At 52.2% G+C, this 10055-nt stretch overlaps 1 long non-coding RNA gene across 1 annotated transcript in view; it reads left to right on the forward strand.

Annotated features, from left to right (window-relative positions):
- The first annotated feature begins 6159 nt into the window (after positions 1-6159).
- LOC109293647 overlaps positions 6160-10055 on the forward strand; it is a 13840-nt gene continuing 9944 nt past the window's right edge. The window contains exons 1-2 of the long non-coding RNA XR_002096354.1: positions 6160-6303; positions 8659-8664. This is a non-coding gene — a long non-coding RNA (uncharacterized LOC109293647). The remainder of the gene's footprint in view (positions 6304-8658; positions 8665-10055) is intronic.

The following is a 10055-nucleotide window of genomic DNA, read 5'->3' on the forward strand; positions in this document are numbered from 1 at the left end:
GTACAGATCACCGAAAGTTGTGCTGTTTCATTAATTTAGATAATGTAATTGTCATTTCATTAATGTTTACACATATGTTTACACATTTTACCAATATTTAAAACAATGTATTCTTATTTTATTTTTATTCTTTTCATTCCTGTGGCAGGGCACTGTTGGTGCCTGCCACTTTAAGGGCTGGAGCAAGCAGCAGCCAGGTGCTTCAGTATGGCAGCCATTTTGGAGACCAAGGATATATATAGAATGAAGCAGCAGAAGGCTGCTGGCATCCATGAGAGAGACATCAGCTGGCGGAGCTGAGGCTCAGGAACAGCATGGAGGATATGGGCTGGGGCTATGGGGATGGAGGAGGCTTCCGGTTCTGGGCATGACTTAAAACTCAACCTTGCCAGGGATTGGTGGCCTGGTGGGGCTCCTAGTGGCGTGGGAGCCTCCAGGAAATGCCAGGCCAGTTACCACCCTGGTGAAAGGTGAGTTGGGGTGCCTTAATAACTCCAGCTCCCACAACCAAGTTACCAGCTGGGTAACCCTGTAGTAGGGCCTGAGAAGGCAGACCCATGTGAGAGAGTGTGGGCTGGTTACTCAGAAGCCTGACTTGAGGCACCTTCAACTAGTCAATGCTGAGTGGAGCTAGTGGCAGGAGCGAAAATTTAGACAGGAGCTCCTTAAATGAATGACCCTAGCCCCCACTCATGAGCAGGCCTCCCCTCCCTGCTGGGAGCTCAAAAGAGACCCCTATCTGTGATCAGCCCCGCATACTGACAACCTCAGCGACAGGCACTGTGCCTGCAAGCAAGGGGTGGCCCTCCTCTAGAAGGACAAGGAGAGTGCCAATATGCTTTAGGGACCAAGGGAAGGGAGAAACAGAAGGGTCATGGGGGAGGGGAGTTGGGTAAGAGCCAATGATGGATGATGAATTTTTAGCTGTTAGTGCTTTGCTGATGCTTCTGTAGCAAATCAGGAGAGTGGGTATTGTGTTTCTTCATTTTTTCTATTCTTTGGTTTATTTCACAATAAAATAAATGTTTAGGTGAAATTAAAATGAATTTTCATCCATGTCTGTCTACTGATATGGGAAGGGTTGCAGAGGCGTGGCCTGCCCACGCTCCCCCTGGCCCGCAGGTTGCCTCCCCACTGCACACAGAGAGTTCACCTGTGTGACCAGTTCAAAATTTTATTGAGCAGCCCACGTCTCCAGAGCTGGGTGGCACTGGCCTCTCACACATCGAGGAAGGCATCGATACTGGTGGCAATGTCCTCCTCAGCAGCAGGGGGCAGGGACATGTAACACTGCAACAGGTAGCCCTCCAGCTGGTGGCGGAGAATGCATGGCTGTCCAGGCTTGTCCCCCATACTGTCATAGCTCAGGGTTCCAAACCAGGAACACAGGCGTGCCCAGCACACCTGCAGGATCAGCAGGAGCAGAGCAGTGGTTCAGGCACCCCTCCACCTGCACAAACAGATCATCACACACTGCCCGGGGAACATGCTGCAGGGGCACACTCGGGGTGCAATAGTGGCACAGCAAGGGGCTGGCCATAGCACCTCCCTGGAGAGGCCCCCTGCAGCACGGGCAGGGGCACAAGCAGCCTTTTGCCTCACTTGTTTGGGAGCCCCACACCTGGGCGTTGTAGGCTGGGCGGCAGCATGCTGGCAGCAGAGTGGCTGGCCTGCAGGGAGTGGGGGCAGGGCAGCAGAGTCTGTTGATGCAGCAACTGAGAAGAGGGCAGGGGAAGCAGGCTGCCTGTGGGCTGCACACAACAGGCTGCCTGCCCCAAGAGGTTGAGCGAGGATGGGTGGCTTGGCCAATGGCTGCCTGGGCATGGCCCTACCTGCCTGAACCGCTTACCATGTTCTCTGGGCACCTGCGCACTGCCGACCTCTGATCTGAGGCTAGGCAGTGTAGGGCCCCTGCTGCAGAGCATCTTATCTCGGCAATGTTGCGATCTTGTACAAAAAGCTTCTGTGTCTTGCCTCTGCAGGGCTACATCTGGATGTGGAGGAGAGGCTGCAGGGCCCTGTGGGAATGCTGCTTCAGGGTTCCTGCCACCCGCTGCTGAAGCCGCCTGGGTGTGCTGGCTGTGCCTGTGGGCGCACCAGAGACTGGACCCTCCTGCTCCATGAATGGTCAGTTGTGGCTGCTATAATTGGTGCTCCTGCACTGCGCCCATAACATTTCCTCTGAGCTCATGCAGCTTTCCATCATTCCCTGTGCAGCCCACCCGAGGGGGAGAGCTTGAGGGGGCAGGTGCTTTCAAGGCCCAGGATTTTATTATTGTGACCGGAGAAAGTTTCAACTATGAAACTATGAAAGACACATCAGGCAATCCAAGACTGGCTGGTGGGATGGCCCAGAGTTTTGCTAAGGTGGGGAGCGCTAATGGCATGGGTCCTCTGACCGCATCAAGCTAAGAAGGGGTCAGCAAACAACTTCCCCCCCACCTTCCACAAGCTAGAAAACCACCCCCCCATCCAAAGTCCCCTCTTAAAAAGAGAGAGCATGAAGTGAAAAATCCAGCAAAGCAAGTAGAAACCTTTATTTACCACCAACAAAAATTTAAAAAGGAAACAAGCCACAGAGCAACTCTTTTAAGATAGTGATTCATAATCAGTATGAATTACTATGAATTACCTTAACGGCGCATGAATAGTTAAAAATCACAATGAAAATAACAGTGTCATTACTATAACAATTACTATAATGGCCCACTTACTATAACAGCACATGAATCATGAAAAAAAAAATCAGTGATCAATTGTAACCAAAAGAACCTGGCTGTGACAAGGCACAGCTTGTGCCTGTCACTCAGAAGGCTGCGGGCAGCCGGCATGGCAGCCTACAGGTGACTTTACTCCCAGTTAAGAGTCACATGGCCAGTAGGAGGCTGCCTGATATCGGAAAGGGGTACAGCTGTTTGTGATAAGAACAGGCCCTGAGCAGTGGAGCCAGCAGTTTGCTGCAAGTAGCCAAGGGAAGAACATTACCCAGTTGGAGCTGCTGCTCATATAACATCTTGGAGGTAGAGGACAGGAACTATGGGGATGGCAGAAGGTTTCTGGCCATGGGGCATGACCTAAAACTACACCCTGCTGGGACTGGATGGTGTGGTGGGGCTGCCGGTGGCAGGGCTGTCCTCAGGAAATGCCACACCGGGGCCTCCCCAGTGAAGGGTGAATATGGGGCACCAGAAAGCCTCAGGCCCCGCTGCCTTGTGGTTACCCCATGGCGGGGAAAGGCTAGAGGAGCACACCCTGAGAAAAAAGTGAAGGGCCCAGGTTTACTGTGTGGAGCCTGAGGCGGGGTCCAGGTCATGCGAATGGGCCTGAGATGGGCCCAGGTCCACAGCAGGGCCTAAGGCTTATGAAAGAGCTGGGTGTAAGGCTCCAAGGGCAGAGGTATCGAGGTCCAGTGTTGGGCATGAGATGAGATCCCAGTGTTGGGCAGGAGGGGACCAAGAGGGTCCAGAGCCAGGCAGGGAGCCTGAGAGAACGGGAGGGGTTGGGAGCTCCAAGTGGGTGTGAATCGAGACCCCAGTGTGGGTGCTGCAAATTGAGAGCCCAGTGTGAGGGCACAGGGATTGTGACCCCCAGTGTGAGGGCATAGGATTGAGAGTCCCAACATGAGGACACTGGAATGAGAGTCTCAGTGTGGGGGCATGAGGTCATAGGCCGGGTGACAGGCCACGTAAGTTTAGGCCAGGTGATAGGCCATGGATGCCAGCTGTGAGGCATGGGACACAGGAAAGGTTCGGAGCTGTGTATAGGCCCTTGGCATCAAGGCAATTAAATGGGCAGCCTCCCACCTGGGAACATCATAATGATCCATCAAAGGCATGGCAGGTAAGGCAAGTGGGCGGTTAGCCCTAGGAAAGTGGGCGGGTCAACAATTAGACTGGTCCTGGGAGTCCCACTTGTTACACTGGCCCTCAGGTAGACTTTCATTCAGAGCTTGACAAAGAACTGTTGGATCTCAGAGCACGGAGCCATGCCCACTGTTGCTGCCCCCGCAGGGACAGGTTCATGGACAGGTGCAGGATTGGGCACAGAATCATTAACAGTACGCGTGTCAGTATGTGCCAGTCCTGCCGTGTCTTGGAATGCCTCCTGGATGCAGCGCAGGTCCTTTTGTGGTGGACAGCCATGAATCTTCCCATAGCATCATGGACCTGTGTGACCAGCTTGTCTGGCCACTGCTTGCATTCCCTGAAGGCAATCACCAGCCTGTTTTTCGTGCATTTGGCTGCATCCTGCTGTGGTAGCCTGCATGTCCTTGGTGGCGGTATTGGAATCAAAACTGAAAATCAAGAAATGTGGGAAATAGAGTAAATTAAGGATGCTTGATGCTCGAAAAAGGCACACTCGGTGAAACTTGCAAGCAGAAAAGAAGTGGTTGGCCAAAATGATGGGGAAGGGTTGCTTGGCCACAGGGGGTTGCAGGCCCTGAGTGGCTGTAAACAAGTGAGATCTCGCTTCAAATAAGTGGCTGAAAGCAAGTCCCTCTCCCCCCACTTCACTTCGGAGCCCAGCCTAATCGCAGCTGTCAGTTCAGGTGATTATACGGTTCCCCAGAGCTTCACATACCAGGTGTGGATGTCAAGCTTCTTGGTCTATCCTCCTCAGAACTGGCAGGTGATATGACTGGGACATTTCTGCTGTTTTCTTCACTGCAGTCCCTGGAGTTCCCACAAGTCGCAGCCATGGTTGGTGAAGTGTCTGCAGGCAAGGATGCCCCAGAGGCCTCTGTCCCTCATTGTTCATGCCAATCCAGTACCTTCATTAGTGGCTGGAGGTACTTGTAGAGTATTACGTCATGCAGTGGGGTGCCCTGCCACTGTGCTCTGGTGACATCCCTGTGGAAGGCAGCCTGCAGGATTTGCACTCAATGCTTTGGTCTGGCATTGTAGTGTGGTCCTGCTGTGCTCCTGCTCTGCCATTCTCCTTGAAACCTCAAGGTAGATGTGCCAGTTGGCCTGCGAGCTGCAGACAAACTGGTGTACAACCTTAGGGTCCCCCAGCACCCACACTAGGCTCTTTGTTTTAGCAAAGGTCCAATTGGACCTAGACCTATGTGCCCCAGTCCACTCCATTCTGCTCTGAATGTCAGACAGATCAATAAGGGGTACCCCAGGGAGCTGTGCGATCAATTTATAGGTCTTGAGGTGACCTGGCCAAAGAAAGTTCACTCCCCTTTGCCCCAGTATTGTCTGTGCAAAGTTTGGACAGCAGACATGCCCCACAAGTGTTGCAACTTTTGACACTGATCCCAGCAGGACATGATGTGAGATGCTGAGCAATTGAGAAATAGCTCACCCGCTGTTCATAAAGCGGCCACATTTTGGACTTGTGATCGGGTGCATAGAACCCTGCTTATTGGTTTCACATAAAAGCAGTGAGCAAATTAATGGCATTATGGGGGTCAGTGAAGCTGCAGCCAGCTGAAAAGGTAGCCAAGGGCAGTTTGCTCCCTCCCCCCACCCAACCCTGTAGCATCTCCCAGTGACATGCTCTGCCAGTGTTGCAACTTTTGGTGGCAGCCACAGGAGTTCACCTGGGACATTCTGGGCCAGGTTGAGTCAAGCCAGGGAGGGGGCCTCTGGCTGCACCTGTAGCAACTCTGTGTATCTTATGGGCATGCTCATTCTGGATGCCATGGAACAGTACCAGACTGCTCATTCCCAGGTTCACAGAAATCTGCTTGTCAGGTTTATGTAAAAGCGACGAGTGAATTAATGGTGTTATAGGGGACAATCATGCCACAGCCAGCTGAAAAGGAATGCTTTAGAGGTGCAGAGTGGAGGGCCACAGAGGTGCTGCTCCCAGTCGGACTTGTTTCTTGTAATGACCCCTCCTTTTGCTGGAGCAGAACATGCCCAACAGGGCCAAAGATAATCTCCCCTGTTGTTGCAAAGACTGACAGCAACTTTGGAAATGCATTAACCTCCTATTAGGTGTTAAATGCTCAGAGCAGAAGCCTTCAATAGCATGCTTCACTGTGCAGTATTTATATAATAACGCTGAGGGGGTCAAGGTACACCACGCACCACATTATCCCTGATAATGGAGAAGGGAACACATACACAGCAGACACGGACTGATCTTCAAAAGAGACTGGGATCACCCCAGTCTTCACCTTAGGATACCCACCACTCCAAGTGAAATAGGAGATGATAAACAAAAAAAGGTTTCTTTGAATTATTTATTTAATAAAGGAAGAAAAAGGTCAGCAGAAGATTGATTCATGTCAGGCTCTGCAGCTACACCTGGTGTCCTAAAATGTTCATTACACATAAATACCTGCAAATTGTAGCGACACCTGGTGGACAAAGGGGCTCAGGACACATAATTCAGTGAATTAGCATGTATGTGTGACAGATTTATGGCTGCATCACTGCAAGTTGCATCACTGCAAACTAAACTACATTAGGATGTGGTTTAGTTTTTAACAATGAGAACAAATTTTAAACCCCAAAAACTGATATACGTGTCCAGTGTGATGCGACTAAGCCACACAAAGGGAAACTTCCGTCACGTGTACATTGTCTCAGTGTCATGTGTACAAGTACCCACAGATACCAAGAGACAGCAGAGAAATCCTGTGGGGTGAGTGAACCTAAAAAGTAAGTCATAATGCTCGGCATCATCAAAGGCACTTTCTTCATTTTGCATTCTTTTGAAAAGGGTTTTTGCCTGCCAGCGAGATGACAAAAACTACATTTCATCTACAGGTAATCTTTAAACTGTCATAAAGGCACTTAAACAGAAGCATGTTAAAGGGCGCTATCCAGTTTTAAGCACTTGCTAAATGTTTTAAAGATAAGCCAGTTGAAGCAAGGGTTATCTTTGGTCTGTCTTCCCCAGGTTGTTCCATCAACGTATCGATAGTCTGATCCAGGGAGGTAAAACGCTTAATTTGCAGTCCTCCAGCATCCCAGGATGCAGAGCTCCCAGCCCCTCTATCCATTCCCACCCTTCACACCTCTACTGTTCACCCCACTTTCATAATGGGAGCAGCTACTCTAAGTAGCTTAAGTATAGCAAAACCACAGAGCGGGGAAAGCATGGCTCCCCGGTTCCATGGCTCTCTGCTTAGTGTGGGGCTACCAGGGCTTCAGTGCAGGAGACCTTGCAGTGGGGGGAGGCATGCTTCCCCTGGTTCAGTGGTCTCACCATGTGATTAACTGCCAGCTGCTCCACCCTCAGTGTACAGCCACTGCCATAATTGCAAGGAGACCTGAGAGCCCAGGAAAAAACACCTCCCTGGGGTCCCTGGTCTCATTACTACATAGCAGCTCTGCACTGAGAGTGGAGCTGCTGGGGAAAGAAAACTGGAAGACCAGTTAGGGTCTTCAAGACCTGGGAACCCATGGAAGAATGCTTCCCCGAGCTCCTGGATCTTGCTGCATAGCGGCTCCACATTTAACCCTGGCAGCTCTGCTCTCAGCATGCAGCCACCATACAGCAAGACCAAGGAGCCTGGGAAGGAAGAATTCTTCCCGGGCACTTGGGTCTCACTAAATTTAATGCAGTGGCTCCATGCTGAGAACAGAGCTGCCAGGAATCAACTCCTGTGGCTCTGCTTTCAGCACAGAGCTGCTGGGTTAATTTATGTAATCCACTGATTCTCAAACAGGGTGTCATGGCACCTTTGGGTGCCTTGAGATCATTTTAAGGGTGCTATACAATGTCAGAACTGTTAATTTTACAAAATACAAGTCATAAGATAAACCTCTTTCAAATAAGAATTCATAGTGTTGAAAGCACTCTGCCCTGCTGGGATCTTTCTGAGTTCTCTGCAACAGAATTTCTTTATTATTTTTCTGTAGTCTAAAAAATAAGTGAAGACTAGGAGTTGGCATTTACCATGGGGTGTCTTGATTCTATCAAGGTGTGCCTTGAGTCTGTTGAGGACTGCCTCAAGTAGCAGCTTGTCAAGGCAATTTAAATGCATCCAGTTCACTAGAACTAGAGGGGAAGAGACAAACAGCTGTAAGGAAAATGTGGTTGGGTATTGCCTGGACCAGGGGTGGGCAATTATTTCAGCTGGAGGGCCACTCCACGAATTTTGTGAGCTGTTGAGAGCCACATGGGTAGCCGCCCCCGCTTGACAATTGCCCCGCCCCCTGATCTCCATCTTGTGGCCAGAAGTCCCACCCCCTAACCCCTGCCCTTTGCCACTGGAGGTCCCTCCCTTTGCCCCCAGAAGTACTTTTGGGCTGAGATAGTATGGCCTTGGAACTGGAAGTTACATTCTGTCACATGGCCTATGTCAGGGGTAGGCAATGTTTTTCAGCCAGAGTGCTGAAAAAACCACACTGTCTACCGTGTAAGGTGCCGGAGTGCTGGCAAGCAACAACAACAAAAAAAACTGGGGGGGCGGTATATGGCAGGATGCACTGTATATTAATATAGTTAATAATAATAAACATCTCTTTTTTATGGTAAATACCAGGTTTTCTAAAAATTCTAAACCTGGTGACAATAAATAAAACTTCATAGAGGGAGAAGAGAGAAGGAAGAGGGAGAGAAGAGAAAGGGAAGAGAGAGAAGAAAGAAGAGAGAAGGAAGAGGAAAAGAAAAGAGAAGGAAGAGAGAGGGAAGAGAAAGAGGGAAGAGAGAGGGAAGGAAGGAGGGAGAGGGAAAGAGAGAGAGGGAGGAGAGACACGGGTAGAAGCAGGTGCAGCGGGAGGCACAGTGGGTAGGCTGGCCTGTCCAAGCCCTTGAGAAGGTGTCAGCCGGAGGAGACTGGGGGGCCAAGAGGGGAGTGGAGGCTGCCCCAGAGCTTCACAGATTCGGGCCACAGCTGGGCCCCCAGCAGCACCCAAGGTGGAGCCCAGCCTGGCCCACACAGCTCCGTGGGATACGGCGCAGCTGCCCTGCCCGCAAGAGGATGCTGCCTGGCAGGACGCTGGGTTTGGGGGGGGCTCCCAGCTTGGCTTCTATGCATGCTGGACACAGTGCAAGTGAAGCAGAGTCCCCCAGGGCACAGCAGGAGCCCCCAGGGCTCTGGGAACAGCTGTGCAAAGCTGCGCATTTACCTCCACCAGCCTGGCCCATCCGGTCCCAAGTGTACATGGCTCAGCCACCACTTCTCACCGGTGCCGACTCAGCTGGGCCCATTGCATTCTGAGCAGCATGCAGGGAACCAGCACCTGGGTCTGATTTGCTGCGTGCTGCTTGGGATGGGACGGGCCTGGCAGGGCCGGCACTGGCAAGGAGAAGTGGTGGCTGAGCCAGCTGAGCTGTGTGCTGCTTCCTTGCATGCTGCTCAGCACAGCAGCCAAGTGGCACAGGAAAGTGGCACGTGTCTCAGCTGGCTCAGCCACTATTTCTCCTCGCTGACCCAGCTGGGCTCATCCTGTCCTGTCCTGAGTGGCATGCAGCAAAGCCGGCCCAGCTGCTGCTTCCCTGCATGCCGCTTGGGATGACAGGCTTGGCTGAGTCGGCACCAGTGAGGAAAAGCAGTAGCCGAACTATGTGCCCCTTGGGACCGGCCGGGACACGCCGGCAGAGGTAAATGGAAGCCATGGCTTTGCTGTATGCCTCTCAGGCCAGGCTAGGCTGGCACCAGGAAGGGAAACCCATGGCTGAGCTGGTCCCAAGCGGCACATGGCTCAGCCGCTGCTTCTCTTTGCTGGTGCCAACTCAGCCAGACCTGTCATGTCTCGAGTGGCACACAGCAAAGCTGGCCCAGCCACTGCTCCCCCATGTGCTGCTCAGGATGGGCTGGGCACCAGCGAGGAGAAGTGGTGGTTGAGCTGAGTGCTGCTTGGGACCAGCCGGCACAGGCCAGCAGAGGTAAGGGAAGGCATGGTTGAGCTGTGTGCCGCTCTGGCCGGGCCAGGCTGGTCCTGACCAGCAGCCAGCTCAGCCTCCTCTTTTTGCTGGTGCTGACGCAGCCGGGCCTGTCCCATCCCATCCCGAACGGCATGCAGCAAAGCCAGCTCAGCCGTGGCTTCACCATGTGCCGCTCAGGACAGGACGGGCCTGGCTGGGTCAGCACCAATGAGGAGAAGCAGCTGAGTGGCATGTGCTCCTGCCACTCCCCATAGTCCCTG

This window comes from Gavialis gangeticus, unplaced genomic scaffold (genome assembly GCF_001723915.1).
Source record: "Gavialis gangeticus isolate Ggan-Ray unplaced genomic scaffold, GavGan_comp1, whole genome shotgun sequence".
NCBI classification, from domain to species: domain Eukaryota; kingdom Metazoa; phylum Chordata; order Crocodylia; family Gavialidae; genus Gavialis; species Gavialis gangeticus.